We start from the raw sequence: 26,365 nt of genomic DNA, 5'->3' as shown, positions 1-26,365 counted from the left end.
AAAATATTTAGATATTTAAGAGCTCAGTCTCTAAAATTATTTAGATCTCACTTATAAGATTAGAGCCTTTAGCTTCTCTCTCTTAAAGATAAATTCTTCAGTCTACTGTGAAATAAATCCCTGTAAGTTGGAAATCTTGAAATTATTCTGTTGGAACTTGCTTGCATGCCATTAAAATATATAGAGGGTAATTTTCTTTGTATTCCACTCACTTGTACTAGGAACCGTAATTTTACATTGTAATTCCACTCTGTCTCCTAGTATGGGCATCTCTTTACTTTGTGTGAAACATTATTCTGCATACTTATTCGACTTATTCTGTATAGTGTTCATACAGGAAATAGCGTTAACAGAGGAAATTAGTGTGTATTAGCTATTGAATTTCAAATTCACCTGTTAACTTCCTCATCTAAACAGAGCTATAGAGGAACAAAACACCCATATTCAATCTCATTTTAAAATACAGTCTAATAGTCAATAGTCTTGCATCTCCTTCCCGCAATTCCATACATTTTCACATAAATAAAGGCAAGAGTGGATACTCCCATTAAATCACCTCTGTTCATGCAAATGCTATTACAAAAATTCTGACTATTTTCACATGCATTCCATACCATACACACCATCACCATATCTATAGGGCATATAAATATGCATCTGTATGTAGCTTTAAATGTACCTAAGATACTATCTATAACAAGAAGATCTAATTTAAAACTTTATATTTGCTCCTGAATCTCGGGTGTAAAAAGACCACCTGCCTACTCATTATTGTGAAATCCATTTTGGTCTACATGCATACATATCTGTTACTGAATTTTAATGGTATTTTAATTTTAAAACTAACTTCACTTTTCTTCATTTTCTCACAAAGATGGTTTCAAGAACAGGCTGGTCTAAACTACTATCAATGTCTAGCTGTTTAAAAATCCAGAAGGATTTTTAAATGCATCGTGTATCTTCAATCTAATCTCATTTCTAGTGTGATCTGGATTACAGTTTTCAGTAATCCATAACAAATTCTTTTCAAGGAATGTCTATTCAGTTGATAATAGACAAAGGGGAAGTCTCTCATAAATGTGTGCATCTCTTGTAGCCACCTGAAATTACTCTTGGAAGGATTTTGTATTTTGAAGAAAAAGCTGTGGGTTTTAAGGTCTTGTCTTTACTGACATACTGAATATCTAGAGCATAAAAAGGACAATCTCTGCTATGTAGATTCTACACAATATAGAAGTTCTATTTTTTCCTCTTTCACCCATATCTTGATTATTTCTTTTATAAGAGTGATCAACAGTGAGTGTGGATGGTATATAAAAAATTGCAGTCCCTTCATCACTCTTACTGTTTTGATTTTGATAATTCATGTACTCCTTTGGAAAGAAAAGACAAAAGGCAAGAATAAAACTTTTTGCTTTATGTGTTTTTTAGGAAAGAGAATGTTTTTTATCTGTTTGCAACAAAGATAAAGAATGGAGGATTCGCTACTTCTTGCAGCCCTTGCCATGGTAACAGGAGGGCTCACAGAGAATAGTGGTGGTGACATGAAGTTTAGTGGGGTTTTGCATTGTTGTTTCAGAGGGGAAGCAGTAGCCCACACTGAGACAATGTGTGCCATATGCACTCACAAACATACGAAGTAAAATGCAGCAGTACGTGACATCCTCTTGAGGCTATAGCACCTTCTATTCATCCAGCCCATTACTTTAATTTATAAAACTGACTGAAGGGCAATGTCAGGAGTTAACAAATATAGCTCTGTTCAAAAAAGGAAATGCAGTTTTAGCTGTAGGTACTGAAGCACAATAGTAATCTTGCAGGAAGATCTGGAAAAGGAACTGTTGTTTGTACACCAAATTAGGCAGATCACGGCATACAAAGCTGCTTTGTTTCAAAGTGATAAAATAAAAGCTCTGCCTGTGTTCATGTTACCCTTGTGGATGTTGCCACTTGTTAGCTATTTTTCATTCATTCCCTTTCAGTTCAGAGGAGATACTAAAATATAAAAGGACTGCTCAGAAAAGGGGAATATGCTCTAAACACGGTTATAACAGGAGGAAGCCTGGTGCATAAAATCCTAGTAATTAATAGAAAATAATTAGCATATGCCTTAGGCAATGAGATATCCTGAATTCCTCCTGGAAAATAAGAAAATTATGCTATTCTGTTGTATTTCACTCTTCTGAAAGCTCTGTAGAACTTGAGAGATCTCCTGAAATTAAAATGCATCAGTCAGAATCCAAATACTTCAATATTAAGCTTGAGAGCCATGAGTCTATGTGGTCCTTAGTGAATACCAATAGGTACAGATACAATTAGAAAATATAATACTCAAAGCATATGAAAGGCACAATGTATAACATACAGCTCAGCAATCTTTAATTGTAAACATGGAATTAGCTGCATGCAGCAGCGTGATTTTAGCCCTCAGCTGAATTATTTTCATTCAAAGGAAAAGAAAGCTTGCAAGATGAAAGGGGGAGGGATACACCTCTTTCCACATATCTGTGGAAACAATTTACTCACTTCAGGCAAGAGCCATTTGTACTAATTTCTGTGCCTCTGTGTTCATTGAAGGATATCTTCCCTTTAGTCATGCCCTTTCTCCCATGGCTTCATGAAAACTTTGCTGCCTATTTGCATGGTACTAGTAGCTCCATGGGAAAAGGACCTGAATGGAAGAACTACTTATATTGAAAATAGACATCATCACAGCTACAGCTGTAACAGAGCACATGACCATCCTTAAAGGGCCTGGACCCTGGCATCATGGTCAGTATCTTAGACAGGACCACTCTAAGATCATGGTTGTTGCCAACTGCTCTTCAAAATTGTCAGAGCATTTACATATTCTGGTGTTAGGCTAGAGGGACAGAGTTGGACACACATTCTGTGGCAGTTAGACTTGAATATTAAAAGTGTAAGTCACAAAGTTGACAGTTTGGATCAGAAACTGTTAAGAATTTCCTTAGTATGTATCAAAGTATTTAAAAGGAGTGGTTAGTTTTGCATCAAGATTGTAAGCAAAATGCCAAGTAAAGCACAAAAAAATTGCTATGGGAGTTGGAGACTAAACTATATTATCAAGTAGGAGTTTCAGCCAGGAAGAACTGTGATTCTGGGCCCAAACAGTTAAATAAATCAATTGTTTTTTCTTTATTTCCTTTGGTGTTGGAGTTTTAGTACACAGAAAAAGCCAGTGTAGCGCTTTTGAAAGTAACCAAACTTCAGAGCAGTATTTTTTTGCTGTGGTATTCTCTTCCCTTTGGGAAATATTACACTGAAAAACTGATGATTAAAAAAACTTAATGGAGAACATTCTAGGCCTACTGGTGGGTGATGGGTAGGGGGAAAATATTTTGCAGATTTTTTCTTTGCCTGGAATGATGAAGTAATGCTGGTAAGCACAGCATTGAAAAGAGAATGATAGAAGGAAATTATAAAAAAAATTATAATCTATTTTTAGATAGATTTTAAATTACAACCAAAAATTATAATCTAACATGCTTTGATGGAAAAATAAAATTTAGGAGGGTAAATAAATGGTACTGAAGATGTTCTGTTTGTTTTTGAAACAGAGAAGATGAGAAGGGTGGTGGTGGAGTAGAGAAGATTGTGTGTGGCCCACAAATCCAGAAGTCTTAAAAAAAATTAATAAAATGAAGCGATTAAAAAAATCTTATCTAAAAAATAAGTAATCTACATTGAGTATCCTCTTTTCTGTTTGGTGGGGAGATGAACCCATGACTCTCAGAGGATATAATAAATCCAAATGTTGTCCATGAAACCGGATGTTGCATCTGAGTTCCAGTCTGACTGACAGATATGTAAAATCTCATGAAGACAGACAGCTCCCCACTGGCTCTGCATCTGAGGAAGGTTCCTGTGCAATGTTTTAATTAAGGTTATTTATTTCTTTATTATGATGATTGCATTTTAATTGCTCATGAAGCACCCCAGGGGTGGAGGTGGAGGTGCCTTATAAATATTATATGACAATATGTATGTAAGGGAAAATGTTGCAGTTTTAGAAAATACTTTTGATGCAATCTAAGAATGAAAGCAGAAATGCTTCTTTAAACTCTCATAGCTTTTGAATAAATAACATTATCTTATTAGTCTTCTCCATTTAACAAAAGCGACTGGCAGTGTAACTCACAGCCGTGTCCAAGTTGTAGCTATGTGAAAGATCCCTGATGTACATCTCCACTTCCAGAACTCAGTGAGACCTTTTGGACAGGGTCAGGGTAGACTTTTATACTTCCAGTGAATGCACTGCCTGAATAACTCTCTACTGGGGAAGTAGAATGGGAAAAATAGCAAAATAAGGAAAAAAGATTTTGTTTTATGACTAGTCTCTCAATTGTTTCTTCTTCCAGTGTTGCTTAGGTCTGTGTTTCACAGACCTACAAGATGGAGATGAGATCCATATTGTACAAAGGTATGCCCTGCTTGTATGGCTTTATGAAAACCTTAGGATTTATCTCTCATCCAAGAAATTGTTTTGAGATCGGGAATTAAAGCTCCTTGTTTGTATTTCTACATACTGCTCTTCACATTCACAGATTCTTGCAGTTACAAATTCTGGTTTGTGGTAGTAACTTATATTATGATGCATTGCAAAATATTTGGATACATCTGAAGTTGGGTGTTCTTTTTCTGTTAGCTAATTTTTTTCAGTTTAATTATTAAATCATGAAAGTACTTATGCATAGACAAAGGTATGTTTTTCCTTCTACCCCATATTTATTTTCAATGCTTAATTTATGAATTCAGAAAGTGGTTGTTTCTTCAGTTCAAGATGTTTTTTCTACAGCCAAATTGGGCTTTTTTTGCCTTCTTTCAACATTGAAAATTGTTCCTTACGGAAAAGAAATAAAACTGAAGCGCTTCATTAATCTTGAATTATTTGACATTGTACAAAAATTTGGAATTTATTTGAGCATTTCAGGCTTAAATATGCACTTTAATTAGGAAGAGATTTGGCATTTTTTCCACACAAACACTGAAACAGATATCTCATTAGGTTTACAAACAAGAACTTTAGTACTGTCTATCAGATAATACTTTTATTCAGCAGTAAACATAAGATAATATGTATACCTCTCATTTTCTCCATCTTATTATTTAAAGATTGTCATATACAATAAAGCACAGGAGTCTGGCGTAGTGTCCAAGTTGAAGTTTGTGTGACAGTAGAGCCTAAAGAGTTCTGGTGATTTTTAAACCTCTTCAGCCACCTAAAATTTGATTTAAAAAATGATTATTTTCAGGAATAAGATACCCTAATTTGTGGCAGGATAGCTCCATGTAGTTTCTGTATATATCAATAATACTATGAGTTGATATTAATCCCCTTAGAAACTGGCTGCTTTATAACTGTTACTTTTTCAGAGCTAATTCCCTTATCTCAAAGAAAATAGAATTCTGCATGTGAGAATGTCCTGTTGTATCCTTGCTGCTAAAAATAGTATCACTATTAATATGGCTAGAGCTTGCTGTACATATGTGGGTGGTTTTCATGTGCAGAAATCAAACCTACATCTTCCAAAACATTCTTTAGATCTGCTCTGTCTTTATTTTATGTCTCTGCTTTATTTTTCTGGCAGTGTGTCAGAATGGATGTTCTGCTGGTCCTTTGACAGTAAAGAAACTTCTCAGCCTCTAGAAAATAAAAATACTGTGGTGAGGGATATTTTATGTGCCAAATATCCATGCTAATGATTCAGTTGCCAGAAATGCATACACAAATGTCTCTTCCTTAGTCACTCGCTATTACATGAAGTCGTGGTAGAGACAGCTTTCCACCATTGGGAATTCCCTTCTGTGTAGGTTCTGTCTTTTGAAGGCTCTAGGTTCAAGGTAGCAGAGCCTTTGTAAATAATTTCCCCATCACACTGTGTGTTAGTCCATTGTTGCACACAAATCATTTGCATATGAAATCTGACAAAATTGTTCAATTGTTCCCTCTTTTCTTTCCTTGCTCTCTCTTACCCGCTTCCCTTTTTGTCTTTATAGCTCCTTAGTTTATTTCTGCCTCTTCCTCTGGTCTCTCTTCATCTTCCATTTCCTCCTACCAGTTCCACTTCTATCCCAAACAATGCTCTGATGCAGTGTCTGCAGTACTCAGACAACAACAGCACACAGAGGCATATATGAGCTGGTTTTGTACTTACCTATTCTGGTATTGATAGCACAGTTTGGTTTTTTTTTGTTTAAAAGTCCAGATATGTACTTCTGTACATTCAGCCACTGTTGGTGCTGAGCTAGTTCCCAGATATGCAGGCACAGTGACAGCATTTTAGGTACACCCTGAGAGTAATGCAGACAAGGTTCAGTGGATTCACTGCCTCTAGTTTTCAGATGCTTAGTTATTGTTTAGAGTAAAAAAGGCAACTAACTTATTAAGGAGCTACTGGCTTTAATCAGATACTTATATGCAAGACCTTTTTACTCTGCAGGAAGCTGGTATTAAACTCTGCAGGAATCATGTCATCAGCAAGGCCCTGACTGCTTTTCTCGATTGCCTGAATATTTTTAAAATGTGTTGGAAGCATCAAAAATGGTACAGCTAGAGAAATTTTTTAAGAAGATTTGAGGTTTTTTATTGATTGATAATTTATGGAAATGGTTCTGAAGCCTGAAAAAAATTAATTCACTAATTATTTTAGATTTATCAGAGATTAAATTTTTTTTTTCGTTATCGTCTCTCTTGCATCTCAAACTGAGTTTAATATTAAAGCATCTTTATTTGATTTATTGGTTTGTGCACCTGCATCATCAAAAGTTTCAACATCTCTTTGAGAAGAGTGTTCAGTGTTTGCTGAATACACAGGGAGAAGGCATTTCTTAGGTCAAATCTACAGCAGACTGCATTTTAATGGGAGTGGATGACATGAGTGAAAAAGTCAATCAGTCAACCACTTTACAAATCTGGAATAAACTGACTCCAAACAGTCAAGGACAGAGGTGGTGCCTAAAGGAATTAATGCACTTACTTTTCGTAATGATGATGTGGACACAATATCCAGAGCAGTGGCTTACTCATGACTCTAGACAAAGAGTACAAGATACTTAGAGAAAAAAAAGCCTCAAAGAAAGTGTCAGGGTAGATCAGGACATTTACCTTCAATCATGTTAATCTCCTTGCAGTAGGATGTTACACATACAGCAGTATGCCATTCCCTTGCTTATTAGCAAATCTCTAACCAAGGATGTCAATGAGCACATTTCTCTCTTGTCTTGCTGTTTCTACATGATTGGAATAGTTTAGGATTTTGGAACATGTGGAGGATAGGGCAGCTTATAAAATATATGGATTGCTAAATGCCTGAAAGTTTTTTTCCCAAGGAGACAATTTTAAGTGAGTTGTATAAGACTAGGTTTGTGACATATTAAGCTCTGTAGCACTCTGGGACAGTCCCAAGTTCCTTAATCCTGGTACCATTTGTTTGCTAGGTGGCATTTGTGCCCGCCTCTGTTTTTATGGAAGTGCTCTCTCTGTTTTGTCTTAGCCACTGTCCCACTCAGGTTTTCAGGATTTTATACAACTAAATTTTTGTTAATTGCTATAATGATTTCATTGCATTGGTAGTAGATCTATTTCATATTGGGATTCAAGTAACTTGTCTTGTAATATATTAGAAATGCCATGGTAAATTACATTAGCTCCAAGTGCATTTAGCAAATGATGATATAGTCTGATTTTAATTAGAAAGACCTTGAAGGGTCAGATGCATATAACGTATATGCTCAAGGTAGAAATTCTGTTCAAAAAGCATATTTAACCCAGTTTAACAGCAGTTCAGCCCAAAAATAATGGAAAAGGCATATTCTGTATGTATGACTAAGAATGAGTACAGAATAGATCTGACTCTTTGTTACCATTCTAGGTTTTTTTTTAAATCCATCTGCAGCCGTTCACTGAGTGCTCTGGGCACTCTGTACGATAGATTGAGAATTACAATATGAACTTTTACAAAACTTTTTACAACTGTATCTCCATTTTCTGAAAACTTCCTCAAAAGCAATAGAAAAGATGGACAAACATAGGGGCTGGGAGAAAATTTGCCCATTTGGTGTCCAGGAAATAACTAATTCCTCAGAGTTACCATGATCCTGTTGAAATAGTGTTATTTTAACTGAAATACTCATAGAGGAAAGGTCAGAGCCTGTGTATGTTTTGAGGGAAGAGGCATGTTATGAAAAATTTAAATAGAATAACAAAATATCGAAAAATGTTTGGTATAATTCGTTCAGACTGTCTGAAAGACTGTTTTTGAAAGGTCTTCTGAGGCCTGATAGAATATTAGGTTTAAGTTTTTTTCATAATCTACACTGAGTCACCTACTCCAGTTGAGAATCTGAAGATTCTTCTGCAGAGATACATGCCACTGGAAACTTCTGTTTTAAGTGTATCTTTAAGGTGAGAAACCTCTGTTACTGCTTTTCAATCATAATATTTGAAACATGAAGAAAACCTTTAAGTGTTTATGGATGCAAATACCTGGTCTTCAGCTTTCACACTTTAATCATAGTATGACTGTTAGTAGAAACAAAATTTTGAAAATCTCAAAACAGCTTTATTTCTCGGACACACATTTCACTTTCTTTTTGTTAAGTGCTGCTTTTAAATCCTCTAAAGTCCATTTTCTCTCATCCATTTTGTTAGCATACGAACAAGATTGTTTAAAAAATAAACAATCTATTTTTGTTCAATGCATTTAGTTCAAGATTATTTTGAGGTAGCTTTCTTTTTGTCTACTTTTCCTTTGTGTTCTATTTTCCTGTTTTAATAGCGTCTTTACAAAAAATACTATTCTGTTTATACAGTCTTTAAGTCTCTGCACTATTATAACTCACTATTTTAAATGTGAGGCAACAAGAAAGCCTGCTCTTACTTAGATTCCAGCTCCCAAAGCTAAAAGGTTTTCCTTCTTTGTTTCTCAAGCTTTCAAAGTCAAGTCAAAAGACTTTCCTTCTTTGTATGTTCTGTGCTGAAAATTCAACCTATGGATATTAGAGAGAGATGGGGGAAGAGGATTTAATAATCACTGACTGTGGTACTTGATGATCTGAAAGGTCTTTTCAAGCCTAAATGATGCTATGATCCTACTTGGAATTTTCTATTCCAAGGTGCAGGAGATCTATTTCTAATATAGTCCCAGTTTCTCCAGTCAGGGGTTGTATATGATAGACACAACTCACACTACACAAAAAATCTTTCAGGGTCCACAGATGTTCCTTTCTAAACATTTGATAAGTAGGTGCAACACATACCCAAGTCATAATGAAGTAATGTCAGTTGGGGGGATGAACAATGACTGAAGAATGACAGTTACTGATTAACTCTCAAAGATCCTGTAGGAAACCAGACATGAATATATTGCCATCATGGTGTTCATTTTCATTTCTGTGCTTTATTTCTCCAAATAGATCCTTGTCTGGAAAACCAAGATAATTTTGAGTTTCTCCACTCTTTGCTCCAGATAAGTCAGATACCTAAAGTATCTTGTGCATCATCTTGTCTATATTTTTGTAAGCCTGAAGATATAATTTCATTTCTAGATGAATTTGGCTGAAATTCTTTTTCAGTGGTTTAAAATATTTTATTTAGCAGATTTTGGTGAAGAGCAACTGTCAGTGGAAAAAAAAAACTGAGTATCTTTTTATTCAGCCTTTATTTAGGTGAGATCACTTTTGACTGGTTAAACTAAAGACCCTGCCAGGTGAAGATGTAGTTGAGATTTCTTGGAAGGTTTACAAGTGAAGCTTGCTTGAGGTTTTGTCTTTTTCAGCACTCCTTGCTTCTGTGTTGGAATTTCCTTTGGGAAAATCGGATTTCTTTGAGCCAGACCAGTTGTTTTTAGTTCTTGTGCAACTGACTTGAGGGTATTTTCAGTTTCTGTCTGCTGTGTGAGACTGTAATTTTCATTTTCTGATGTTGGACTAATCTGGAGGTGTTTTGCTTTTTATGGTTTCTGTTGAATCTTCCCAGAATCTTTCCAAAAATAAAATTTATGAACAAAAATTTATGATTGCTATATACTTAGAGTTGCTGTAACAGACTGCTGAAGTTCTTTACTTGATTTCTGCTGTTCCTGCTTGCCTTCAAATACAGACATGGTTTCCAAAATACTGAAAATTATAGTAGCTGTTGCAGCTGATATATATTGTCATTCTGACACATGATTGAGTGGTAGAAATATACTTAAAGTTATTGATTTATATTAGCCATCACAGAACTGGTATTCAATAAGAAAACTGTATCTCCTTGAATACTGAAAACATCAGCTGTATTTTAATTGTGAAACATTCAGTATTTGCATGCTTTTCCAATTCAGTGTAACTTAGCCATCTGGTTATATATTGTTTCCAAAATCCAAGCTATAGCTATTGATATATGTCTTTATGAATGTTTAGAAACCTAGATATATGTATGACATACAAAGTATCACCAGTTTTTTAAAATTTTTAGGCCCCTTCTGTAAGGGGCCTGAAAATTTAGGCTTATATTTCTTATAACTTTTATTGATGTCACTGTTTTAAAAATAATAACTATATGACTATATTCAGAGAACAATCTTTTTCTGTGAATGTTTTTGCAATGCGAAAAGTACAATCTGTGTACCTGAAATAACAACAGATTTGCCTCCCGTGCCTGTTGGGTAAGAAGATGACACTTTGAGGATTGTAATAGTTTTAGCAGAAGCTATTCTGTTGAGAAACATCACAGTGTATGGAAATGCTACATGCTGTTGTGTGGTGGTGTTAATTTACATTAACAATGAATGCATTATAAACCCCCTACATTCTTTTTAAGTACAGTCATGCTATGTATGTGGTGGTGGATGTATTTAGAAGTTTAAATAGACGAGCTTTGAAGAACTTCAAAGTGCTTTTGGTTTGAACCCCATCTAACAATGATGTGTAACTTACCTGAATTAAATTAGCAAGCAAGAAAACAGTTTTTTTCAACCCGCCTTCATTGAAATGTCCTATTAGAATTATTTTTGAAGTAGCATTTGCCCATGGTTGTTTTGGGAGAAAGAGGGAAGCATACTAACTAGTAAGGATGATAATTTTCTTGTTAATTTCTACAAATCTCTTTTTAGAGTCGTATTGGTGTTGATAGTTTTCATTCTGCCTGGCTCTTCTGCCATGTAGGGTTGGTCTTTGGTGAAATCCATGTTGTGCAGAATGGATCACACGGTGTAAATTCATACTTGCATGTTGCTCTGTACATTGACTTTTCATAACTCTGCTTCTTAATATTATTAAGAAAAATATAATTAGTAAAAGTCATGTGTCCTACATAGCTAAAGTGTTATACAGCATCCTAATGCTAGAAGCAAGGCTTTGATGGAATTATTATAAATAAGACCATATGCTTATACAAACTCTGGCAATGGTGACTGCTTAATTCCATCAGTCATCAGTCAGTTCCAAAATATATTATGTACAAAATATATGTTATAAAGGAATTTAAAATAGAAAATTTTAAAGGAAATGTATGTGTGTGTAAAAAAACAACTCATTACAGTTTGGGTTGTTACACAAAGCAGCTTCCTTTCAATTCAGTGTAAATGAGGGAACAGTTTTGGCTGAACAAAAGTTCAGCCAAAATAGGCAAAAACAGAAAAAATAGGAAAACCAGAACACAGACCTGGATAAGAATGAGCAGAAACCATTTTGGCTAATGCCTTTTCTTGGGAAATGATAAAACACTTGGGAACTAGGATTGACTGGAGAAAGGAGAGAAATAAAAGTAAATTCAGACAAAATAAAACCAAAGAAAACGCGGTCACAATGACCTTTAAAAAATTAAGGGAGACTCAGTCTTGGGCTGAGTACAGACTGTGGTAAAGCATGGAATTACTCACTGGGGTTCAGGGAAACAGGAATTTACACCTTTGGGTACAAATAAGGACAGGACTAAAGCTACCTGTGCTTCCATTATCAGTTATTCCTCCCCAAGAAACTAATTTGAAAGCTGCCAAATTCTTGTGACCAAGTAGGTATTCCAAGGCAGTCTTCTATTAGTAGCTCAGCTGATCTGGTCATCAAGAATAGTAAATCATAAGAAGACTTTTGAAAATTAGATGCAAGGGTATATTGGAAATGTGTTTAACTACTTGTTGGCTTGCTTCCAGGATTAGCTGCTTAGACTGTGGAATCAAAATGAGCATTTGGATGATCTAATAGTTGCTACTGCAGAGCACAGATAATAAATCTGAAATTAGTAATTCTCTAACTAAATACATTTAGGAGGCTGGGTATTTTATAGTTAAAACTTGTAGTGGCAGGGAACTTCCCATCTCTCTAGGCTTCTCTGCATTTATTCAGCAAGCAAGGGATGGGGAAAGCAACCCAGTCTTAATTTTCTAGCCTTGCTTTTCAGCTGTCAGAAAAAAATATAGTTTTCTCCTACAAACTGAAAAATGCTGACAATAGAAATGGATGGATCAGATTTGCTATTATTGTAAGTGGGTACAAATCCATTGAGATTAATAAAGTGCCATTGAATTTGTCTGAAAGTATCATTATACTCCTAAGTTTTGATATGGAATTCAGAAATGTATTACCATTGGGTTCACATGCATGATCACTTTTATTTGCATCTCTTCAAGCTTTTCGCCACCTCATTCCTGTAACTGCAACTGAATCTGTCTACAAAAATACTTTATGGTTAAGATGGTAATTTACCAGCTTGAGGAAAGCTTATTGTAGGAAAACTAGTTAAAGATGTGTGAAGTTCTTGTATTTTTATCCTATGCTAGCCAACACTCAGAATTTTAATACCTTGAAAAATAATGATACTAGAAGATTGAGGCAATCATTGATTGATAGTAAAAACATGGTTGCATGTTTCCCACAGAAACAAAGGGAGAGGGGTTTTGAAAATATGTTCCAGCTTAGCCTTTCAAGTCAGCTTTTCTGTCAACACAGATGACTGTCTGCTTTCTGAGCTAATCCTGATGTTTCTTTCACTGCTAAGCCAAGTAGTAGAGCTACTGAAAGTTCTCTTTGGCTTCACGCAGATCAAATATACTCTGTAAGTTTTGACATAATAGAAGTTGAGGAGAGCATTCTGTCAGCTTTATACTAGCCTAGAGACAAGCACAAATGATTTGCTAGCCAAGTTGCCAGCAAAGTAAATAAGAATTAAAATACTTTTTTGGGAAATATTGAAAGCTGTAATATTAAATACCGAAAGGCTGATTTTTCAAAATAAATGGAATATATAAACCAAAATTCAAACTTCAGTAATATTGTTTTCACTTCTCCACATACTACTACTTTACTTTCTTTACCTCTTCAAGTTAGGTTTTCAGAAAAACATGAGATAAACTTATTTGACTAAAGGTTCCCAAAAGCAAATGTTTTCAAAGTAGAAAGAAATCAACAGATTTTATCTATGTGGCATCTATGTCTTTCAGAGGCAAGTTCCCCTAGATGCTATTTTTACCCTGGCAGTAGAGACAATAAGGACAGTACCACCACAGTTAATATTTTCTTTGTTTACGTTCCCTTTTGCTCGTATGAACTTCAGTTCTTACATTCACTCTTGTGTTCAGAATTACTTCAGTGAAGTAAATGCTTTTGAACATGAAACCTGAAAACCTGAAAGGGGAGAATGAAGAATCCTGGAAAAAGAATTATAAAGTAGTAGTAGTAGTAGTAGTAGTAGTAGTAGTAGTAGTAGTAGTAGTAGTAGTAGCAGCAGCAGTAGTAGCAGTAGTAGTAGTAGGCGTATAGAAGTGACTGGAGCCCCAAGCTGCAATTCTCAGAAATCCATTGATGCAAGACCGTAATTGCAATAGAGGAGAGTTTGTGCATAATTTTCCCAGCAAACTTTTCTTATTGTGGTTGTTGTGTTTGGAGTTTTTTAAATCCAATATTTATAAAATTTGCATGAGTCTGATGTTTGCTGCCTATTTTTCCTTATAAAACAGATCAACTACTCATCTGTCTACATAGGAAAGAAATATTGTACCAACTGTGAGCCTGTATCCAGACAGGAAGATAATCACATCCTTTCATCTTCAGTGTATGCAGAGATGTCTGGAGTTGAAACAGACACAGAAGAAAAGAGACAGTGACTAAGTAATTCCTGCCTTTGTATTGTTAGGATTCAGACAGCTTGGTCAGCAGTCAACACAAATAAATTCCAGAAGGGAATTACAATCAAGACACTCATGTTCTCCCATTCAGCCCAAAATAACATGCAGCACTGTTACTTCCAAGATGTTACTCCAGAAATCGTGGGTAATAATAAACAAGAACCATAGTAAAGAAGTCAAGATGAGAATAACTAGCTGTATCAACCTTTATTTTCAAATCTTAGTTTTATTTAAAGACTGTACTGGCTTTGGTCTGTTACAATTCAGTTGTTTTCTTTGGAAGGGATTGAGTAAAAATTTTTATAGCTTTCTTTAGGTGATTGTGAAAATAATTCATGATAGAAAAGAACCTATTTTTGGTTAACCTAATCTTCTGAGGCTTTTATGGTGTATCTAGCATTGTGGTTTCTTAGGAGTACCTCAAAAAGTGACTAAGGGAATTCCATACTTGGGTAGAAGTTTCGTACTGGCTCAGAAGCATGCAATAGTGCATACTGAAACATGCTGTATTTCCTGTAATATGTTGCTTTGCCTAGGAAAAAGATGCCAGTTGTGTGAGAAGTGGTTTGTGGGGCAGGATGTGCTGATCCAAGGTAGTACAGAAGTTGCAGTTCCTGATTATGTATTGATTCACCGTGATTGTTTTCTAAAGCTTTGTGAGACTCTGCTTTTGCAGTATCTTGTAGCGCTAGTTAATGTTGTGTGTATATAAGTATTTAAAAAAATGGGAAGTATATATTTACTTGGATATTATGAAGAATATTAACTGGACCATTTTTTAAGGTTTGATAGCTTAATATATTGCCTTTTATCTGAATGTCATGGGTTTTGAACGTCCAAACCATTGCCTTACCCAAAAGTGTGAGATTCTGCAGAACTAGGAGCACTAGAATCTTTTCTCTTTGTCAGCTTTGGTGGGAGGGTTGAACATCTCTGGCCTAAACCACCACTGGCATCATGTTAATGTCACTGGGATAGCTGTACAGTACAAGTCATGGGCAAGGATCAAATATAGACCTTCATTTTAGGAGCTGATGAATGGACTCAATATTTTTTGATGTTTAAGATCTGAGGGGTAGCCTAGAAGGTCTGATGGTCTTCCTTCATGTCTTTTCTGTTTTTCTGGTGAAGTCTCTTCTTCTATTTTTTCCTCTCCTCCCCACACAGGTTCTTTACACACAATGAAAACCTCTTTGGCTTTTTGTTCTGCATGAGAAATGGCACTCCACAATTCAGTGCCCCCACTGAGACTTTTCAAAACCACATTGCTGCTTTCTCTCACTCCTGTGTGTCCTGCTCCCTTCCCAATGCAGTGGGATGGAGTTGAGAATTGGAGGCACAAAAGACAAAGATCACAGGTTGAGATAAAATCAATTTACTGTAAATGGCAATGAGATAGGAAAATGAACAGTAAGAGCCACAATATTAATAACAAAAGTGTACAGAAGAGAAGGTGGTTCACATGAAAAATGCTCATTGAGCCCAACCTGACCCAGCTGCATCCAGAGCCACTCCACTGCTCTCTCCAGCTTGGGACCAGCACCCTGCTAACCTGATCCCCCCCATCTAGCCACGATTTTCTTGACTGGAAGGAACCTCTTCTACTTGGAAGACAGTTCCTTATCCCCACCCTTGGCAATGACATGAGGTGGTATAGAATAGTCTCAGTGTCCTGGTCATGGCCCTGCTGCAAAAATTAACTCTATCCTGGCCAGAACCAGACAGTTCCATTTGAATATTCCTATAAATGGTGGGAAACACTTTGGGAAACACTTATTTTTCTCTACCTCTACTTTCATTTCCTTTTGAGGTTCTTATTGTTGAGAAAGGTCCTGTGACAGTCTTTACCTGTCCATGAGGCATAGCAATTTTATTTTTTTTTAATTCTCTTTCTATTGTATTGGGGTTTTTGGGGACGAAATTCTACACCTGCATATAATATTGGAAGTGAGGATACACCAGTGATTTTGATATTAACATTATATCTTCAAATCTGTATTTCCTTCTTAATGAATCCTAACATGTTAGCATGATTTTTGGCTGAATAGTGAACAAATGTTCTAATTCAATTCTCCTTGGTGACTCCTTTTTTTTTTTTTCCCACCAGGATCTTATAACTAATTCAGAAGTTATCAGTGCATATGAGTAGTTTAAATTGTCCTTTCCAAGGTGCACCGCCTTGCACTTTTCTACCTTCAATTTAATATCATCGTCATAACATCCAATTGCTTCATTATAATTGGTCCTGGTGGAGCTCTTCAGAATCACTCTCTCAAAGGTTACTGAACATTTTATCCTGCTGCCTTCTTTGTCAGTACAGCTCCACTTTACCAGGAGTTAGGAGATCAATATGATACCCCAATGTGAAAGCCTTGTGCAAGCTAACAGAAATAAAAATCTCCACATACATTATTATTAAAACCATGTTTCTCTTATTAAAAAATGACTGTTTTTTCCTATGGGCTTTTAAATTATGCTTAATATAGTCCTTTATTTTTAGATGAACTTTAGTTGGCAATTCAAAAGGATAAGATACCATAGAAAATTGATGTTTTTCTAAATGGCATTGTAAAAATCCCTTCCATAAGGGGAAGCACTAAAATATAATGATGTATTTGAATAACTAAATGTACATTCAAGGAGAAAATAAACAAGAAAATGTTAATAAATTTAAGAAAGCCCCTTTAAATAGGCACTATAAATAGAGAGAAACAGATGCAAAACATTCCTAAAACAATCCTAAAACATTCAGTCTTGAGCCATTTGCAGTATATGTGTACCCCTACATTTGAAATATCTTTAGTACTGTACCAAATCCTTTTTTGCTCTTGGCATTTGATGGTTTTCTAACTAAAATTAGAAAATTAAAGTTAGAAAACCTGACCTTTAAAATTTTTACTTATTTGCACTTACTTGACAGAACTTTTGCTCTCACTGAACTTTTAATTAATGATACAAAAATGGTCTATTTTGAAATTTTGAATAAAACAGTTTTCCAAGGTAGTGACTTTTTCCCCCAGCCAAGTGTTAGGTTTTGGTTTGCTTCCCTTTTTCTGTACTTACTTATCCCATGTTTCCATCTGTTTGTTGATTGATTCAGGAAGATCTTGAAAACTTTTTAAGCAATTCCTCAAAATAAGATATGTTGCTATATGCAGGGTAAATATTCTGACATGAAAAATAAAATTCACCCAAACGAAAGGCTATATTGAATACTGGTTTTAAGTCAAGATTCCGGTAAATTTACTTCTTCCCATGCAAGGCCATCTATAGTTTAATAAAATTATCACCTAGTAAACTGGTGGTATTAATGAATTTTATGGGATTTTGTGGTCACAGGGACCTCCATGTTTCAATAAGGCTATTGTTACTCTTTTCTTCTTGTGCATCTAACATTAGATTAGTAATAACATTTTATGCTTGATTTTAGTAATATTTTCATTACCTAATTATACATAAAATCAAATCTCAGAGGATTTTTGTCTATGGAGTCATGAACCTCCCATCACATCCATATTTATCACTCACACGAGAAGATTAAGTTCAAATGCTTGTGTGGTACATGTTGCATATGTAAGAAGGAATAGAAGAAGCTAGAAATTAAATCAAAACGGTGTTAATTGCTAATAAATGCAGGATGCACAGCTGGAATGAAATTTTGTTGTTGTAAGTAGAGTCAAGATTCATGTTATTTAGATGTTTAGCAGTATCTGCAAACTTGGTCTCCTTTATACATTCTTTTTATTTTCACTGTTTCAAAATGTGGATTTGGAAAATGTGAAATCCACACTTGTGCCCAATCCTCCCTATCCTCACTCTGGAGATAGCAATAACATAAACCTATGGGAGAATACTGCATTTGACAGAATATTGCTATTTATTTGCTATTCATTTGCTTCCAGTGCATGTGAAGAATATTATATGGAAAGGTTCTTTCTTACTCCAAATACTCAATATTCCCCTACAAATAATATCAATATATAAGCTCAGAACAATATAATTTTTCAGATTATATAAATATGAGGATATCACAGTGCACAAATACACTCCCTCTCAAAAAAACATGCAAAATGCCAGTCAATTCTTTCAATAAAATAAACATCTGCTTGCCTGTTGTAAACAAAGCACCAAGCCATATTTCACAGTTGCAAAATAGATGGAAATATTTTTTTTTAGTATTTTAAATAACAACCCCATGAGAACTCCATTCTGTCTTTCATGATTAAAACATTTCTACAGAGGGAGTCAGATTAAAATCTATTCATTATGGAAACTATTTTCATGTTGTTGGAGCTTTTATGAAAGATTCGAAGTTTCCACACCATTTATTAGGCAATAACAGCACAAGAGAGAACCCCCAGGAATATTTTAGATTGGAAGAAATCTAATAAGGACTTTCAGAACTGAACATGATTTGAAAATATTTCAAAGAAATCTTATCATTGCTTTAAAGATAGGGAATAACCTCCCTGCCCCACCCTCCCATACTATCCATTTGGACCAAAGTCATATCTTTGCAATTAAATCCAAGTTATTATGAGTCATATGGTGACTTTAGATTTGGTAATGGCAAACAAGGATGTTGGAGCAATAGTCATCAAAAGGATTCACTGAACTGGAAAATGCAGTTTTGATGATAAACTCCAAATAATTTAAAACCTATGGAGATTTGATGATGGGCTTTGCTGGCTTTTTATGGAGAGACATTTAAAACTGTCATCTGTTTAACAGTAATTTTGCTGGAGGATACAGCAACTGAACAGTGTAAAAACCTCCAAGGGGGAAGAGATAAAAAGCTTATTTTGTATTTGATTGCCCTGTAAAAAGGTCAAATGTAGACCTGTGACCCACTGGGTGAAAAGCCCACCTCTTTTTCCAGTGGCAAGTAATGGATTTTTCTTTGTCTTGCTAACGTACCAAAATCCAGAAAGATAGCTGTGCTTTTCTTTTTCTTTTTATCTGGAAGTTTCTTGAGGTTTTGTGGATTTATTTTTTTTTTTTATACTGTAACCTTAGAGCTTAGAGAACAAAATACCTGGAAACCTTTTGTGCCCAGAACCAATGCAGGGTAGGACTGCTGTTTTGACCATTATGATGCAGTCTAGCTTGAGTCTCAGTATGCTTGTGAAACCTGTCAGATATAAGGGATTTTCTGATGGTAGATAGCTGTCTATGCAGAGCTAGTGAAAGACAATGAATTCCCTGCTGCTCAGTGTACTAAAAAAGATACTAATGTACCTAACAGGGGTGCTAATGTAATCTAAATACATGGTATACGCATCATCCTTAGCTGAGATACTATAGCTGCCTTGTCCAAGCAGGTGCTACATTTCTTTATTGGTTTTATTTGTTCTATTTTATTATATTTCTTTAAAATATCATCCAACTCTGGCCCTGTGCAGGACACCCCAACAGTCACACTGCGTGCCCAACAGCATTGTCCAAATGTGTCTTGAGCTCTGTCAGGCCTGTGCTGTGACCACTTCCCTGGGAAGCCTGTTCCAGTGCCTGGCCACCCTCTGGGTGAAAAACCTTCTCCTGATATCCAGCCTAAACTTCTCCTCAATCAGCTTCAGGCCATACCCTCAGGTCCTGTCACTGGTCACCAGAGAGAAAAGATCAGTGCCTGCCCCTCCTTCCTTCCTCAGGAGGAAATTGTAGGTGCAATGGGGTCTTGCCTCAGTATCCCCTTCTCTAGGGTGAACAGACAAAATGACCTCAGCAGCTCCTCATGCAGCTTCCCCTCAAGACCCTTCACCATCTTTGTAGCCCTCCTCTGGATACTTTTAAAAAAAGATATTTCCTTTTATTTCAATGCTATTTTTAAACAGTTACCGTTTAAAGGCTTCCGATTTTCAAGGACGCAATAAAACAGCAACAGCACTTCTTTAATCTATTGCCTTTGGCTTTACCTCCTGGAGCTGCTAATCTATATTTATTTGCTTTTATTTTTAGAATGTGGTCAGAATGATCTCTGAAAAATTATTTTGAAAAGCTTTTCATGTGTGAGTGTGTATATGTCTTTGTGTGTGTGTTTATATAGGAGAGTATATGATGGATCATTATTAATCCATACATTACAATTTCATTTCTCTTCTGTGGTATTTTTCAAAGCCTTTACAATCAGGAGCTTCTTTTCTTTTAGTATCCATCTGCTCTAGATGCTTTTATCCTTATTACATTCTCACATAAATAATAAATTTCAGAGTCATCTGAAAACTGTAGTGTGTGATAAAAAGATTCAGCTTTTGTCCAGGTCAGAAGGCTGCAGCTATCCAGCATAAAGCAACACTGTGCAGGGATATCTGCACTACAATACTAGAAATTATATAGTTGTGTTCACGTAAAAGAAAAGCTATGCTAATTGACATTGCTGAGAACAAATCTCTAGCATGAGGCCAATAAAAATGTCAATAGGAACTGCTGCAAAATTAATCCAGTCATGAACCTGCCATTAGCAGCCACAGTTCCCCTTCTATGGTAACTGGTAAGTTCCTGGAATTGATCAGTAATTATACAAATTGGCAATCTGTTTCTTCATAAGACAAAAAAGTGCAAGATAATAAAGAGGCCTGTTCTTTCACCGTGCGTCATTTTGTGCTGTAGAAATCATACTTCTTACTTCAGTATTTCCTCACATATAAAATATGCTATATTTTATAGCATTGTTTACTTTCATTTCACCATGTTTTTTTATTCTTTCTCAAATAATCTAAGTTATACTTCAGAAAAAGAGAATAATTTACTTGGAGTATTCTCTGACATGAGTCAGGGGTGGAAATATCTTACTGGATTAGTCAGTTCACTCCTTTCCAGACACAAAAATTCCTTATGATATATAATGGCTGCAACAAGTATTTGAATTGGAATTACTTATTACTTTTATCTTTTTGCTGGATAAACTATTCAATGCTCTGGGAGAGCCCATGAACTAAAGGTATGTTCACTGCAGGGCAGACAAATCTGGACATACAGCAGAATGGTCATTAATTAAAAGTTGTATCAAAGTAAGATTTGTGAGAGTATTGTTTTGATTTGGATGTAGAAAAATTTAAATTCACTGAACTGAATGGAATTACTAGGTATTCATGAAAATGAAGAAGAGAAGAAACACTGTTTTAAAACAGATTTTGAAATCGTTAATATCTGGGCCCAGGTAGAGATTATATATAGAGAAATTATAAGGAGGAGGTCATTAAACCCAGTAAACTTCTAGGAGTTTGTAGCTGCAGAAATAAAAATCAAGGTGAATTTTGTAATGTATAATGAGTTTCACAGTGCTCCTTACTTCACGGCTTTTGAGCATAGGACAGAGTCCAGCTACTCAGTGCCTGATAGTTCAGAACTTTCTTCAAGAGTTGGTAATAAAACTGTAGAAAACATGGTCATAAATAAATGGAAATAAAAGCATAAATAAGAGCATAAAAAGAACATTTTCTTGCAAAACCCCTTAATTCTGAAACCTGTCAGAGATGAGCTGGAAGGATGACAGAAAGCTCAAAACATAAATTATGCTCTTCATAATTAAGAATTAAAACTCTGCAGCTCCTTCTTCAAGGAAGAGACCAAATAGTTCTAAATAGGTAATTTTATTCCACATTAAGTCAGCAAGCACCCTTCTGACTAGTGCTGCCCGCACTGACAACAGTGAGTGTGGAAGCCAGGAGCTCTGATTGCAACTCCCTTTGTAGTTCCTTAGCTGCTTCTGTAGTAACTTTCCCTGAATGTTCTAGGTTGGAGATTGCTTTCATCTTGAAGCCCTAATTCTGATGTTCTTCCCAGTGGGGCACACAAAGATTTTGGGAAAGTTACTGAGTTTTCTAACCAGAACTAAATTCATATCTCAGAGTGCAGTGCTCAAAAGGATGGAATATTTCCTTTTTAGAATAGTGTGTTATGGCACAATTACATTAACTGGGAACACCCAATATTACATTTTTAAAGTCTCTACTTCCTAAGTCTTCTGAAATGGGAACAACCTGTTTATAGAATGCAGGCTTCATTTAGAGAAATGACTCTTTGTGAAGTTGTTTCCCAGACATCAGAAACTTCTCTGTGGCAGTTTAATTGCAGAATAGCATTCTTTATATATTCTAGTTGTAACTAATTTTTTTTATTTAAGAATGAGGTCAGAGAATAAAGTCATAAAATAAAGATACCCTGAAGCTGCCTCATTTTGTTTTCAAGGGATAAAAATTCACAGTCTCACAGTCTAACTAATAAATTTTATTAGAATTTCCTGTTTTATTCCTAGAAAATAGAAAGTACTGCAAATAATTAACTGAGAAGTATCATGTTGAGTTATTTGTCTCCATAGCACATATCACATTTAAATATGCAATGAGCTAAGTTATGATGCCTTATGTGGTAGGTGGACAGAAAGACCAGAAATTAAGTTAGGGTTTTCTCATGGAAGAGCAGAGTTTGCAAATATGCTCAGTGCCCTCAACCCCTAAACTCAAAACAGCTGAATATATTCATGTCTTCCTGGACAGCTGGTCTGCACTCTCAGGTATGAACTCAGTTCCAGTTAGAAAATTCATAGTGACTTTCCAAAAGTCTTTGTGTGTCCCACTGGGAACAGAAAGAACAGAATAAGGGGTTCAAGATGGAAGCAGCCTCCTACCTAAAACATGCACAGAAAGGTACCACAGAAGCAGCTGAGAATGTACAAAGTATTTACATTCAGGCCTCCTGGCTTTTAAAATATGTGCATCCCATCATTAGTTACTGATCTTTGGTAAGGTTAGTCAGAGTCAGGTGTAATTTTCCACTGTCTTCTCTGAGTCTTCCCAGATACATCAATTGATAGGCTTTGTCCTATTGATCATAATTGGCTTAAAGACAGGTATTTTGTTTTTCTGAATTGATATTTTCAAGCAGGAGCCAGAGAGACAGATCTGTCATCACTAATTCACAGAATACAAGAATCTATGAAGAACCTTTTCCTTCCCCTTTGGGTGGTACCTTGTAATCGTAGGTGATGAAGTTCTCCAAACACTGCGATGATAATTGATGCTTTAAGTTTTAGTTGCATAGAAGACACTACAAAAAACTGACTGCTAAGTGAAATTGGGCCCAAACTCCCAATGAAAAATAAGTGTACACCAAAGGTTTCAAATTGTTTATTTGTGATTAGGCTTATAGGTTTTATTCCTTTTAATTATATAATTCTGAAATCCAATATGTCCAAATGAGTTACAAACAGACTTTCAGTTGCTGAGACTTAGAATTTCTGTATCTGAATTCTGCAGCAGAGCCCATTTCAAGTGTGGACTGTGATCACCTGTCAGTTGCCTTTCTGAGTGCTTAGAAACTTACCTTCCAGGCATTAATTGTTGATATCCTGGAGTTTTTTTTATGTGCCACTATATCTAATGAGATGCTGTTTTCTGTCAGAACTCAGCTGGTCTTAAAATAAAATCCTAAAATATTTAATTTTAGAAGAGTCTGGGAGGGCATCTGTCCAACACATCCCACACCAACAGCTTTCTTAAAGGTGGGGGTGACTTGCTAACAGAAAAGACCTCGGGCAGAAACCGGTTTTTATAAACAATTTTTGGAAAAAGCATTTTGGGTACAGCCCTCAAGGAAAAAATGGTGCTCAGCATTTTATAACATTGGCTCTAGAACTGTTACACAAAGGGAAATTTATTTCAGGTGCACATATTCACAGTATCCCAAGAAAAGTGACTTTCCACTCACATTCAAAATTTCATTGTTTTCTGACAATGTATGATGCTGGATTTCTAATAAGTATTATAAAAATAAACCAGTAAGTGTGGCAGTCAAGCACATCTTGTAAGTATACATGAAAGAGATCCCTAATTTTTTAACCTGTCATGATATATTTAAAAAATGGTGTATCTGCAAGTTTCTGAGCTACAGATTAATTAAATAAAATATAAATATGAACAAGAACAATTATCTAGCATCAAAAATATTAGCTATTTCATTTTCTCCCTTTGATATGTTTATTAAAATTATCCGAGATGCAGAAATTGCTGCTGTGTAACACTGCAATTCTCAGCAAGATATCTGTGTTTTGTTATTAGTTCATTAAATCTTTATGCCATTCATTTTTTAAATGTTTTAAAATAGAATACAAATAAACCCTGATTCCGGTTCCCATTTCTAGACTTTCAGAAATCTTGATAATGGCCCCAAACCACCAAGTTGATAAAAATGGAATGCAAAGATTATTCATGTTATTATCACATGGGCAGAATAGGAGTTCAGGGTCTTCACATTTTCATTAGAACTGGAAGAGAGTGAGTTGTTTAAAAACCATAAACCTGTTTATAAGGAAAACCTGTACAAGATCTATTTTACGCTCAGATTATATCATAAATTAGGCAGCCAAGCATAAAACTTTTTCCACTCCCCTCCCCTCTCTGCACCAGCAGGAATCTTGGGGTAGCTTAAATACCTAAGCTGAAGTTAAAATCTTGGCTATAGAACTAGTTGGCACCCTAGAAGGGAGTTCTTGCTCAGACACAGATTTCTTACTAGCTAAACCTTTGCTAAATGCACATAGCACTTGCAGTGTCCATACCATTCTTCTTGCCAGGTCAATTGGACATTTGTTATGCAGTAGTTGTGTGGGTTTTGTTGCAGCAGTGACGGCCTTGTGAACACAATGAAATTAGTTGCAAATTAGATAGTTTAGCTATTGCTTCCAGGCTCCACACAGAATGACCCTTTAGGTGTATATTTCATGTGCTGGGTGCTTTTTGTGGCACAAACCGAGCTCCAAGTCATTACAAGCTTTGCATTTTGAAATTTCCTATGCAGCTTATAGTTAGAAAACTGATTAAACTATAATTTAATTACATACCTAGGCTGTCATCACTGTCATTGCAGACATGTCCTCCTGCTTTGCACAGAGCTTATTTTGATGGGTTGATGAGATGGTGCAGAGACCTTGATGTAATCTAGAATCATGCCATAGGGCTTCCCAGGAATCATTTGCCCCAAGGCTTGGCTCATTCTGTACTGCAGGGAGGACTGGCTTTGGAGCAGGCAGAGTTGAACACATGCCTTTGATTTTGAGGGTACTTATATATTTTGATTAACGATGATGTGGATCCATATCCCTTTCTGGGAGCTGTATCTGGGAACGTGTTCTTCCCTGAACAGATCTTATCCAGCAGAGTGTTATTGTGAAATAAGTCTTCTGTAAAGACGCAGAAATCTCACCTTTTGGTACTGTTTTGCAGATCTGAAGATCACCTGGGGATATTACATTTTATTCTAGGTGGGTTATGAGGTTTTCACCATTGTGTGCAATCCTGCCTGTCTAAATTACATATTCAGATAAGAAATAAATGATCTTTCTTTTCTCCTTGGTAAAAACTATCATAAAATGGGATTTGGATGTAGGAAATGTTCTCACATGAATATTTTAAGCCTAAGAAAATTACTGCAAAATATTGGTTAAGCAATAGGGATTCAAAACTGCAACTCTAAATGATTGATTCACAGAAAAATTGACAGATGTTTTTGAAAATTCCAGAGTTGCCCTTACATTGATAATCTTTCTGTCTGAATTTGCAAAGCGTAATTTATTTTAAAGTCATTATATGAAGAGCAGAAAGTGACTCTTGATATAATTTTAAAGGAATGATATCAGAAAGTCATTAACTAGCATTTAAAACCTATAGCTCAGACTACAGCTCTATACATCTTGAAATTTAATATGGTTCTAATTAGGGTTTTATTTTCAGAAGATACATAATTTCTTCTTGCGAATTAGCCATTATTAGTGAATCATTCTCTACATGGTATGCATTATAAATCCCGATTTTTGAGAATGGGTGATCTTGACTTTCTGGCTGCAATCTTTTCACCTTCCACCATGTTTGCTTATTCCTGTGGGATGCTGAGAACCCACAGCTCTCTCTGTATTTCACACAACCAAGCTCTGAGCCTACTTAGATGCTTTGATTAAAAGTTTGTTCCTTCGTTTGCTTTAAGCTCCCAAAGGCTTTTCTTCTAGGCAGCCCACATTCATTAAAGACTCTGTGGAAAACACATGGGACAAACTTAATTGAGCAGTGCCAGTCCAGAATAGCAATGCATGTTCACTGAGAACAAGGTGCAAGACAGTTGGCATCTTGGGAATTGTAAACCATCACCAAGGTTTTCAGAGACAGGTGTGTTTGCAGGAGACAGCACAGTGTGTCAGGGGATATTGCATCTCTCTTCTGTAGAAACAGGGATTTTAAAGGTTACTGTATATC

Source organism: Cyanistes caeruleus, chromosome 1 (genome assembly GCF_971803275.1).
Source record: "Cyanistes caeruleus chromosome 1, bCyaCae1.hap1.1, whole genome shotgun sequence".
NCBI classification, from domain to species: Eukaryota; Metazoa; Chordata; class Aves; order Passeriformes; family Paridae; genus Cyanistes; species Cyanistes caeruleus.
The sequence above is the reverse complement of the archived record's forward strand: the minus strand, read 5'-3'. Positions refer to the sequence as shown.